Source organism: Myotis nattereri, assembly GCF_964212035.1.
Source record: "Myotis nattereri genome assembly, chromosome: 8".
NCBI classification, from domain to species: Eukaryota; Metazoa; Chordata; class Mammalia; order Chiroptera; family Vespertilionidae; genus Myotis; species Myotis nattereri.
Genome location: NC_138083.1, coordinates 91242487 through 91256088, shown reverse-complemented (window position 1 = coordinate 91256088; position 13602 = coordinate 91242487).

The following is a 13602-nucleotide window of genomic DNA, read 5'->3' as shown; positions in this document are numbered from 1 at the left end:
GGCTGGTGTGGCTCAGTGGTTGAGTGTTGACCCATTCACCCGGAGGTCACTGGTTCGATTCCCTGTCAGGGCCCATGTCCAGGTTTCCAGCTTGATCCCCAGCAAGGGGCGTGTAGGAGGCAGCCAATCGATATTGATGTTTCACTCTCTCTTCCTCTCCCTTTCTCTCTCTCTAAAAGAAAAACAATAAGTTGAGAGATTACAGTAGAAATAAAAATAAACTTAATATTTTAGTAACTTTAACAAAAAAATTTTTCTTACTTTTAGAACAAAAGGTCCCATATTTTCACTTTGTACCAATTATGTAGCTGGTTGTGCTCTAGGGAATCAAGACTTAAGGGGGAAACTTTTGTTTTTCATATAATCTCACTAGAGGCCCGATGCACAAAATTCCTGCAAGAGTAGGCATTCCTTCCCGCGGCTGCCGGCACCAGCTTCTCTCTGGCATCCGGGACCCAGGCTTCCCTCACAGCCCCGGCTTCGTCTGGAAGGATGTCCAGTCTAATTAGCATATTATGCTTTTATTATTATAGAATAGATTTTTTTTAAAATAAAAATATGTATTGCATTGATGGAAGCAAAAATTTAAATATCAATGACAGTAGGTATAATTAGCCAGCTAGAGAGGGGAGGGAAGAACTCACTTATAGAGGAGCCACGTTGAGAACATGATAAGAGATGATAGTGAATTCTGACAGCCAAACTCTCTGAGGCAGGCCAGGGCATAAAGTACCTGTGTGGCTAGTGTAGCCTGGGGGACAGGGTGGGACAGGGTATGTCGAGTCTTATGTGCTTTCTAAGGGGTTTGGTTCCATTCTTGAGGGATAGATGATGCTGAAGAATTGTGGAACAGGTCAGGTTTCACAGGAGGAAGGGAGTGGCAGAGACGCTACTCTTTTAGGCCAGGCCCCTTCAGTAATTGCAATACATGGTGATGATTAGAAAATTAGATATTTGAATGGACTGTCAGTTCATCAGAGTTTCTTTTAAAGTGATTGACAAAGTGATTGAAGTTGACCACAATGCTTTCAGCATCAACATGAAAAGAACACTGTCTTTCAAAAAGAAATAAATTGTTTTTAAAAAGAAATAAATTTTTCATGAGTAATTGTTTTTACTTTACCTACACAGCATATTATTTTATTCCCGTTACTTTGCAGAAAAATAGCCAGAAAAAAACTTTCAGATCTTTCTCCCTATCACACTGCTATTTATCTTTCAGTTCACCTACAGAAACGTAATTTTATTTCAATTGTGTAAATGTCTTAGGATTTTCTTTTTCGTTTTTGTTTTTAATGTATTTTTATTGATTTCAGAGAGGAATGGAGAAGGGGGGAGAGAGAGAGAAACATCAATGATAAGAGATAGTCATTGATTAGCTGCCTCCTGCACACCCCACACTGGGGACAGATCCCACAACCCGGGCGTGTGCCCTGAGCAGGAATGGAACTGTGACCTCCTGGTTCATAGGTTGACGCTCAACCACTAAGCCATGCTGGCCCAGCAGGGTTTCCTTAAACAGACTGATTCTTACCAAAATGCAAGGGCATCTTTGCTTGCAGGGGCTAAAGGGCTAGCACAGAATTATCACCTCAACTGAATGTTCAGAGCCAATTCAGGCACCAATTAAGGTGACTTGAATTTCTAGAGATGCTGAATGTAGGCAAAGGCAAGGTTACATTCCTTTGGGGCAATCTGGGCTGATGAGCATCCCCATTGAGCTGCTAAAGAACAGAAAATATGCAAATATCCCTAATGCTCCTCAAATGCTGTGCCAAACATGTATTTAAAATGGTAAACTATTGTTGCAATTTGAAAGCATGCAAATTGTATAAGCTGCAAACAGAAAATGGGAGAGAGAAGATAGAATCACAAACTTGTGGATTTTCCCTCCTTTAATAACTGACAAAAACTCTTTGATCAAATAGATTCTGTTGACAGAGACTTTTTTCAGGGCAGATGGAAGCTCTTATCTTGAAGCCATGAAACAGAAAAACTATTCACAAGGATTGCTTTGAATGTCAGTTTCCCTGGATCATGTAAGTTTAGGGATTTGAAACACACAAAAACATGTGGGATAAAAGACACAATGCAGTATGTATTCTAATACATGGTAATTTATCGCCATTTTCCCCACTAAACAGCATACTCCGGTAACACACAACGCTCCCTATTGAGAAGTTATACCACTGTTTGTAAGCTCATTTTTCTAATAAAAATTATTTTGTGCAATATGAATCTCTTCTTAAAACAAATTTAAGCTTGGTTGTATTGCCTATTAGTTCAGTCAGAATTCTTGAAACCACTTATATTTGTTTCAATACTAATAGACTGGCTGGAAAAAATATGGAAGAAATTGAAACATTTTTATGGTTGTTTTTTTTTTAAAGATGAAGATCTAAGGTGAAACTGTCAGCTTGTTAAAATTCATGCATGCCTCTTAGAAAATGCTAATATCAGATTTAACTCTGTTTGGTAGGGGGAGCCTTCCCTTTGCGTTCATTAACTCAGTTGGCAGAGTGGAAGTTTTCAGTGACCTTTCACCTTGGGAGTTGCAGTTTTAAGCAACAGCTTTTCAAAAGTAATAAAATAATTTAATAGAAGTTGATTATTCCAAAGGATGTTTTTAGTAAGAAAATACAGATTTTTTTTCTTTTTTCTTCTTTTAGTAAGAGGAGTCATTATAGTTTGGACAAAGGAAGCTTTTTGGAGCCAAGTAACACATTGTTATAATCAACCGCTTTAGGGCAGACAGTGTGGTTGGGGGTCAGCCCATGAAATAGTTTTGAGGAGTGAATCCTTTAGCAGTGGTCGGCAAACTGCGGCTCGCGAGCCACATGTGGCTCTTTGGCCCCTTGAGTGTGGCTCTTCCACAAAATACCACGTGCGAGCGCGCACGTACAGTGCGATTGAAACTTTGTGGCCCATGCGCAGAGTCGGTATTTTGTGGGCGAGCCACACTCAAGGGGCCAAAGAGCCGCATGTGGCTCGTGAGCCACAGTTTGCCGACCACTGCTTTAGGGGGGTTGCTTTCTTCCTAGCTGGTAGTGTTAGTCATGCTCTGCTGGAGGGGAGGGCGGTGTTAGGAAGGATAGAAAGCAAGCCTCCATGTCTATGTAGCAGGTATAACATTTGAATGTTTGTTCAGAAAAATTCTAATGAGAAGGAACAGTAACACACCATATGGGAGAAGACATATAGACATAATTATTAGACATATGCATTTTTATAAAGACTTGTGAGATCTGCGTGTGTGTGTGTGTGTGTGTGTGTTTCTTAACCCTAACCTGAAAGTCCTCAGAGCAGTAATGGGAACATGGGAGAAGCTGCAGGCCTTGATGTTTCCAGGCTCTCCAGGGCAGAGAGAGCGGGCGTGGGGATGTGGAGGTGCTTGGGGAGCAGGCCCTGGGCTTGTGTGTGAATATTTCTAGGATAATTGGGGGAATCCTGGGATGTTCCATTCTCATTTTCTTCATTATATTCCTCCTTTCGCTCATAAGAACATGGTGGTGTAACCAATTGATATTTTTAAAAGATCTACTGTTCGTTGTTTGTTGTTTTTTAATCTTTATGTGGAAAGTATTACATAGGTCCTCCTTTCCCCCTAATAACCCACCCCCCCCTCCGCCCAGGCCCTCACCACCTCATTGCCGGTGTCCACGGGTTATGCACATATGCAGACAAGTTCATTGGTTGATGTCTTTCCACCCACCTTCCCCTGCCTTCCCTCTGAGATTCAACAGTCTGTTCATGCTTCTATGTCTCTGGATCTACCTAAAGAGTATTATGCTGAGCAAAATAAGCCAGTCAGACAAAGATAAGTATCACATGATCTCAATCATATGTGGAATCTAATGAATCAAAATAAACTGATGAACACAGATCTGTGACCATCAAAGATACACCAGCTTCCCAGGAACCATTAATTACAGAGGGGGATTCATTCAACAGATACAGTGGGGCCTTGACTTACGAGTGTCCCGACTAATGAGTTTTTTGAGATACCAGCTGTCTCTTGGCCAATTTTTTGCATTGAGTTGATAGAGTAATTTGAGTTAACGAGCTCCTTAACGAGCTCCTTAACAAGCTCCGTCTCGGAATTAAACTCGTAAGTCAAGGCCCCACTGTAATTTGAATTTAACCAGCTGAAGACAGTGAGCAGCAAATGCCAATCAACCCCGCACACTAGGCCTTCGTGCAGGAAGACGCAGGTGGGACAGCCCGACAGGGTACGCTCTGCACGTCCCATCTGCCTCTCCGGGTATGGCTTCGTTTCTTGTCTTTAAATCTTGTCTTTAAAGCTTCCATTTCTCTTTAGCTTGTGATTACATCTCTCATTGAAAGCCATTTATTTTACTTTGGATGATAAATTGCTTGTGGAAAGAAATGGGACTGCATTAATATAACTACTGTTCTGTGTATTCCGAGCATCTTGTAATCTACAATAAAATGTCACAAATATCAAAGAAACATATCTGCTGCAAAAACATTTCTATACCTAAAGTTTACTATTTTAAAAAAGGACCTTAAATCACCAATGAATGTTTCATGATATTGACAAGAACACAAAAATGTAAAAATATAAGGTATGTGCATATAGAGACATAGTTCTATTTCAGTAAGCATATTTTTTTACCGGTTGTGGTGGGAGAGTGGACCCTCTCATTATACATGGGCCTGTCGTTTATGTAGATTCACATGCTGTCATAAGCGATCTCAAAAAAGACAGATTCACCGTTGCTCTCCACATGATTAGTGTTAACTGTTCGTGGTTTGTTTGTTGAAAACAAGGATAACTCAGATTATCCCAGGAAAGCAACAGTTGTCGTAATAACCCAAATCTGCCCATGTGTAAGCTGGTGGTTTTTAAGGTTGCAACCTTGTAAGGGGTGCTCTTGCCATAATGAGTGAACATCAATTTAACGCTTCCTGCTTGCCCCGTGCCTTCACTCCATAAACCCTAGAAGCACTGCTGTCACCTCCATCATAAGATGCAAAACGGAGGCAAAAAGAACTGTGGTAGATGCTGCAAGGTGGGAGCAGGGATGCAAACTCCACAATCTGAGTATAAGCTTGAATCACTTTTAACCCCTTGGTTCTACTTGACCCTCTCTCTAACCTGACACTCCCGCATTGATGGCTCGCTCACGCACTGGCCATGGGTGAATGTGGAGGAGTTGTTTTATTTGGTCTGCATTTACCATTTATTTACCTTAGCCCATCTGTGCTGCTCTGACAAAATGGCACACAGACCAGGTAGTTTTATAAACAATTGAAATTTATTTCTCCAAGTCCTGGAGGTTGGAAAGTCCAAGGTCAAGGTGCCAACAAGGTCGCATTCTGGTGAGAGCCCTTTCTTTGGTTCAAGACTGTTGCCCAGCCCTAACCGGTTTGGCTCAGTGGATAGAGCGTCGGCCTGTGGACTCAAGGGTCCTGGGTTCGATTCCGGTCAAGGGCATGTACCTTGGTTGCGGGCACATCCCCAGTAGGGGGTGTGCAGGAGGCAGCTGGTCGATGTTTCTCTCTCATCAATGTTTCTAACTCTCTATCCCTCTCCCTTCCTCTCTGTAAAAAATCAATAAAATATATTAAAAAAAAAAAAAAAAGACTGTTGCCCATCTTAACTATGTTGATTCTTCCAATCCATGAACACGGGATAGTTTTCCATTTCCGTTGTGTCTTTTTCAATCTCTTTTAAAAATGTTTTGTAATTTTCAGTATCTGGGTCTCTCAACATTCTTCGTTAAGTTGACTCCTCGGTATTTTATTCTTTTGGTTGCGATTGCAAAAGGAATTGTTTTCTCCATTTCTTTTTCTGAAGTTTTGTGGTTGGTATGCAGGAAGGCAGTGGATTTTTGCACATTGGTTTTGTATCCTGCAGCTCGACTGTATTTGTTTATTGTTTCCAGGAGTTTTTTGGTGGAGTCTTTATGGTTTTCTATATACAGCATGATGTCGTCCACAAAAAGTGACAGTTTGACTTCTTCTCTATTTGGATGCCTTTTATTTCTTTCTCTTGCCATATTGCTCCGGCTAGTACTTCCAGCACTATGTGGAATAAGAGAGGTGAGAGTGGACATCCTTGTCTTGTTCCTGATCTTAGGAGAAAAGCTTTCAGTGTTTCACCACTGAGTGTGATATGGGCTGAGGGTTTATCATATATGGCCTTTATTATGTTGAGATACTTTCCTTCTATTCCTATTTTATTGAGCATCTTAATCATAAATGGATGTTGCATCTTATCAAATGTTTTTTCTGCATCTATTGACAAGATCATATGATTTTTATCCTTTCTTTTGTTAATGTGGTAAATTATGTTGATTGATTGGCGAATGTTGAACCATCCTTGTGCCCCTGTCACCCCAATAAAATAAAATAAAATTATAAAAAATAAAAAGACTGTTGCCTTCTTGCTATGTCCTCAATGTTGTGGAAGAGCCCAGGAAGCTCTCTGGCACCTCTTTTATAAGGGCACTAATCCTTTTCCTGAGGGCTACACCCTTATGACCTAAGAACCACTCGAAGGCCCTTTCTCCCAATACCATCATCTTTGAGGTTTAATATTTTATTACATAAATTTGGGGTGATACAAACATTTAGACGTTAGCATTACTACTTATTTTATCAAGATGTTTTTCTAAGCTAATATGTCTTGTTTCTTGTCTATTCTTCTTGATACTCTGGTGGTGGGAATACAATTGAGAGGTATAGGTATTTAGAGTTTCTCAAATTATGTTTTCTTTTTTTCTCACTCTTTCTCATATACACACATACACATATACACACAGTAATGCTTTAAAGTACATTTTTTGGTAATGTATGTGAGGATATAAAGGAAATATTTTTGAAAAACTGTGTAAGAGGATAGATTGATCTCAATTTATATATATATATATATATATATATATATATATATATATATCTTTTAAAATAACTTAAATTTTTCCATTATAGCTGATGTACAATATTATGTTAGTTTCAGGTGCACAACCCCGTGATTAGACATGCATATTCACTTCCACGGATAAACCTAGTACCCATCTGACATCACAGATAGTAATTACAGTAGTATTGACTATATTCCCTGTGCTGGGCTTGGAGGTCCCCCAGGGAGGTCAGGTTGTGAACGAAGGGAGGCTGCTGCTAGTGTCAAGGCTGGTGTCGCTTATCGAGGGGCTTGGGGCATGCTGAGGCCAGATGCTGCTTATTTGAGAGATTTTAGAAAAGTCCACAGCATGAGCTAAGACAAGTAGTTTGTATGGAAAAGCCACTGGAAACCGCTTCCAGGGGCCTGAAAATTGGGTTGGGCAGGATTTTAGGGAATCATCAGGGCCGAGCAAACAGGGTTAGGTTAATGGAGTCTCAGATTTGGCACCTGTCTGTCAACTCTAGTGTAGGTCTGGGACCCCTTGCTTCTTAGGGAGGACCTCCATAGCTGAGATATTCTTCTCGATTTTTAATCGCCACAGGCGGGTGTGGGACCACCCTCACCCACGTCTCTACCCCTCCTACAAGACTCAATGTGGAGTCCTCTGTACATCCTTAGTTGTAGGACTTCTGTTCAGCTAGATTTCAGGCAGTTGTGAATGATGGTCATTTTCTTGTAATTTTGTGGGAACATTCAAGGACTGAATTTGCTATATGTAAATTTTAAAAATAATTTTGCAATAATATCCTGATAAAATCAAGGGATGCCAGATGTCTGCTCTCATGATGAAACTTCTAGGGTTGCAGCACCTGGTTGGAATAATAACAACGCAAGATGTGATCGTCACTTTTCATGCCCATAAGTTGGATTGTGTCAATGTGCCCAAGGATCCCTCATCTATAGATTTCAAGCACCCAGAGACTATGATAGAAATGAAGATGTGAGTGAAATAACTTCCAGTAAAAATTATAGCTGTCAAATAAACCACAATGCTCATGTTTGGTGGTCACAGCATTCTTTCCCCATTGGCCAATTTGTATTTGAAGACAAATTATACACTGAGTGTTGTTCACTAAACACGAAAGAGATCAAGGAGAGTTAGAAAGGGCGTCCAAATCCAATGTAAGTTGGTTGCCACTCAGGTGCTCATTCTTGAATTATAAAGAATAATTGGTTGCCACTTTCCTATGTAATATTTTGTGATTTCCAAACCTTCTCATTAATTAAAAGATTCCTGTTTTAAAAAACTAAACCATCTACACTTTCATTAATTTTATGAACATCTAAAAAATCTGTGAGTACCTGTTTCAAAAAAATCTGTTTATATTAGCTGTCCTAACAGGAGAGAGACCCTGGAAAACCTCTCCAGGACATCTGGGAAAACCCTTTCGGTCCATGGGAAATACTGCATTACCGTCTAGTGCAGGGCTAGGTCACAAAAATGATGTGAATCAGAAGTAATATCCAAGACTCCTTTTTATTTACCTGTAACTTTCATCTTTGTCTTTCTACCATTTGAATTTTGTTAAAATTGTCATTCCATGAGCATTTGAAAATTATCAGAGGCTTCAAAGCTTTATTGGATTTGGAGCAAATGTGAAGCCAACAACAACAAAATGTAACTGACAATTGCTTTGAGTATTCATTTCCCTCCCAACTCACAATCAAATTCGTTCCAACCTTGTGAAACCTGGCCATCATCAGTCACCTTGGTCTCACCAAACAATCAATCTACATAATGGGAAAATGTAAAAATCCTGGGGTCAGAGAATAGCTCTTGTTTCTTGAAAGCTGCAGGACATTTTATTAGCATATCACTGCAGCCTCTACCGCACAGTCAGCATAAATCAGAGAAATGTTTGTTGTCCTCTACCATTCTTTCCAATTGAGGCGAGAAAAATAAGAGTTTCTGAGGTTATGGTATCTCTTTGTATAAACTCTCTTGAAAAAAAAAATAGATGTCCCACCATCTTTTTAATCTGTAACATGTGTATATTTTAAAAATCTATTCTTAAGGAAAGGTAGAATAAAGTGTCATAATTTGGCCCTGTACTTAAGTATCTATCCAATTTCAATCTCCAAATCAGTGTATAAAACAAAATGCTAGTTAATATTTAGCAAATGGATAATAAGACCTTTTAAAAAAAATGTGTTTTTATTGATTTCAGAGAGAAGAAAGGAGAGGGAGAGATAGAAACTTCAATGATGAGAGAGAATCATCTATTGGCCACTTCCTGCACGACCCCTACTGGGGATTGAGCCCACAACCAAGGTATGTGCTGTGACCTGGAATCTAACTGTGACCTCCTGGTTCATGGGTCAACAATCAACCACTGAGCCACACCAGCCAGGCAACAATAAGACATTTTTAATCATCTATGCTTATCTAAGGTTAGCGAGAGAGGATTAGTTGATCTTCCACAGTTCCAGCTCATAGACACAGACAACAGGATGGTGATTACCAGAAGGAAAGGGGCATGAGAGGAGGTAGGAGAAGGTGTAGGAGGCATAAATGGTGATGGAGACTTGTCTTGGGATAGTGAACACAGAATACAATATACAGATGATGTATTATTGAACGAGAGACCCGGTGCACAGATTCATGCACCAGTGGGGTCCCTCAGTCTGGCCTGCACCCTCTCACAATCTGGGACCCCTCGGGCATCTAATATGCATATAAGGTCTTTAGTTAATCTTTTCCCGCCCTCCCCCCTTCCCCTCTTCCCTCTGAGAATCATCAGTCTGTTCCATGTTTCCATGCCTGTGCGTTGAGCATCTGTCCCCTGGTGGTCAGTGTGTGCCATAGCTACTGGTCTAATGGTCGAACGGTCGCTTAGGCTTTTATATATATAGATTGTACACCTGAAACCCATATAATTTTATTAACCAATGTCACCCCATCAATTCAAGAAAGTAAAAAAAATGAATAGAAAGGGAAAAAAAACAATTCCTTTTTGTATTTCTTTTTATTGTAATGCCTAGCAAGTAGCTTAAATTTTAAAGTAAGCAAGTTGTTTAAGGATATGGAGAAGGAAGAGCTACACAGGGAAAAGATCTTAAAGTAATTGAGTTTCAGATTTTCAGGAAGAAAATCATAAATCAGCAAAAAGAAAGGCATCTAATTTTTTAAAAGAGATGTTGGCTCACTTAACACAGCAGGACTCATCATGCTCTGAAAGAATTTCTATATATTGACTCATGTGTGATAATTGTTAAGTAGATAAGGTTTTCATACTCCTCTGAGTGTTTGATCTCAAAATAAGTCTCGTGTTTTGAAACTGATCTGAAGTCATTTACGATTTTCACATAATAAGGCATCAGGGTCTTTTGACATGAAAAGGGCAAACACAGTGCAGTTAACCAACAGAGCCAACCCGGGCTGGGATTTAGGGAAAACCTGTGGAAGGAAGAGAGTTTCCGTTTGGGGACCACAGTCATTAGCACTTAATAAAACTGCGCCCAGGAAGCACAGGCGATGGCACAGCGCTCTTAATGAAGAGGGTGTTTTCGGCTTGTCTTTTGAAAACCTGAGGAAAAACTTGGTGCGAGAACATCAAGCTACCACCGTCCTGCAGGAGGACAGAGAGGAAAGAGCTGGCGCTGGGCTGGGAGGGAACCTGCGGCTCTGAAAGGAGCTGGGTTTCCGTGCAAGATGTTTGAAGGGCTTTAGAACTCCTTACCGTCTTCTCGGGATAATTTCTTGAACCTTCTTGAAAGTGGAAGGAATGTGCCCAGTGACTCATCAGGTAGGAGAGCGAAGATGCAGGGCCTCGCGAGATGGAACCCAGGGCTGTGCTCGCCTCTCCGACGGCCCTCGCTTCTCAGAGGTCTGCCTTCTCCCAGGCAGCATCCCCGGCCTCCTCCAGGCTCCCTCTCTTCTTTGCTTTTCTTTTAACTTAAGTATCTTTGACTTTGTATAGTTCATTCATTCAAATAGTTATTGCACGCCAGCTGTGTGCTGGTTACTGATGCCAACAGATGTGGGAGATGCAGTCCCTGACACTGGAGAGTTTGTGCGCTGAAGGAGCTGCGACCGAAACAAATCAGCCAAACCCGACACCTCAGCGGCAGGCGTGTCGCGATGACCTGGGACACTGCACCTGCCCTGCGTGCACATTGGCCACCCACAGAGCATTTTTGGTGAAGTGACTGTTCAAGACTTGTGTCACTTCCTCATGTGGTCTAGGTAGTGTGGATACAAGTCCTAGTATCATCAGTATTTTTTGTGTCACTAATATTTTCTTCCAGTCTACCACTTGCCTGCTTGTTTCATAAATGGTGCCTTTGTGTTGCTGTTGCTAATCCTCACCTGAGGATATTTTTCCCGTTGGTTTTCAGAGAGAGTGGAAGGGATAGAGGGAGGGAGAGAGGGAGGGAGAGAAACATCAATGTGAGACACATCAATCGGTTCCCTCCCACACAGGCCCCAACCGGGACGGAACCTGCAACCCAGGTACATGTCTTTGACCTGGAATTGAACCCGTTACCCTTCAGTGCTCGGGCCAATGCTCTAGCCCAGGGGTGGGCAAACTTTTTGACTCGAGGGCCACAATGGGTTCTTAAACTGGACCGGAGGGCCGGAACAAAAGCGTGGAAGGAGTGTTTGTGTGAACTAATATAAATTCAAAGTAAGCATCATTACATAAAAGGGTACGGTCTTTTTTTTTTTTTTTTTAGTTTTATTCATTTCAAACGGGCCATAGTTTGCCCACGGCTGCACTGAGAAACACTGACCAGGGCCAGAATATACCTTTTTTTTTTTTTTAATATATTTTATTGATTTTTTTACAGAGAGGAAGGGAGAGAGATAAAGAGTTAGAAACATTGATGAGAGAGAAACATCGATCAGCTGCCTCCTGCACACCTCCTACTGGGGATGTGCCCGCAACCCAGGTACATGCCCTTGACCGGAATCGAACCTGGGACCTTTCAGTCCGCAGGCCGATGCTCTATCCACTGAGCCAAACCGGTTTCGGCCAGAATATACCTTTTTAGAAATTATTTTTGACACGTGGTTTGTTGAGTTCATGGGTGCAGAACCATGGATACAAAGGGCTGACCATACCTGACATTTTGAGAATTTCAGGTGGCTTCTTGACCTAATAAAGTGTACTTTATAAAAGCAAAAGTAAAGATAAAATATTAAAAGCTTTCTACCTAAGGTTTGAACAACAGGGTGCTTACAATCACTACTTCTATTTTCTTGAGCCAATAAAATAAGATTTAAAAAGATATGAATTGAAGACATGGATATAAAACTTGCATTTAGTGTGCATAATGACTTCTTCCTGAAGAGTACGGTATGAAAAGGGGAAAATCAGAGTACCTTTATAGTGTAAACGTGTGACAAGCACTACCTCAGCCAGGTAATCAAGTTTAACATCAACAGTCATGAATAATACGGATAGTATGTACCCTTGCTATGATGTGATAGAAATAGCTCATTTACCTCTGCGGCGTCCCGCCACAAAACCCATAATCTCAGTGTAATCACCAGGAAACGATCAGACACGTTCCAATAGAAGGGCACCCACAGAATACCTGACCGGGATTTCTCAAAATTTTGAGGCCAGTAAAAACAAGAAAAGTCTGGAGACACTGTCATGGCCTAGAGGAGCCTAAGGAGTCATAATTACAAAATGTAATACAGCATCTAGAATGGCATCCCAGAACAGGTAACAACATTATGTAAAAACTAAGGAAATTCTAATAAACTGTGGACTATTATTACTAATAATGCATCAATATCATTCATTAGTAATGTCAAGTGCACCCTACTAAAGGAAGATATTAGTAATGGAGGAACAGCCGTACTTGGTTTGGCTCAATGAATAGAACGTCAGCCCACGGACTGAAGGGTCCCGGGTTTGATTCCGGTCAAGGGCTCTTCCTTCAGTTGCAGGCTCGATCCAGGACCCATGGGGGAAACAACCAATTGATCTGTCTCTCTCACATCGATGTTTCTCTCTGTGTCTCTCCCCCTCCCTTCTACTCTCTCTAAAAATCAATGGAAAAATATCCTTGGGTGAGGATTAACAACAACAGCAAATAATAATACTTGGAGAAAGAGTAGTATAGGGTAGTCAAGAACTCTCTGTACTATTTTAATTTTTTTCCTTTAAGTCTAAAATTGTTCTAAAGTTTAAAGTTTATTTAAATTACTTATATTATATATAAAATTTACTTCCGAAAGAAGAAATGTATGTATTCCTTCCAAAGGGAGAGGACATTTCCTGCAGAACAACTGGAATTCTAGCTGATCCATGTCTACCTAGATGCTGTAAATAAACTACAAGCTCATGAAATGGTTCACACCACAATCCTCCAAGGTGTGAGTTAGACTTGATCAAAATACAGGACACATTATGAAGAATGTCTCTTTTTTTCCCCCAGAAAAAGTAAAATTAATTTTCCATCATAATTTGAATTGTTTCAAATAGAATGGCAATCTCCCTTTGGAACAAAGCCCTTTATATCAGGCTTGTAAGAGCTGGCTTTTAAAAATGGGTTGCATTAACACATTTCATTGTTCATCCTTTGGGAGTTTATTTATAACATTATTTATATGTCAACTTGGCGGTGGTATTTCATCATAAAGCCTTCTTAATTTAGAGTTAATTGGGTCATAAAACAAGATACAAACACAGGGGGAACGTGTTATATTTAGGGGTGAA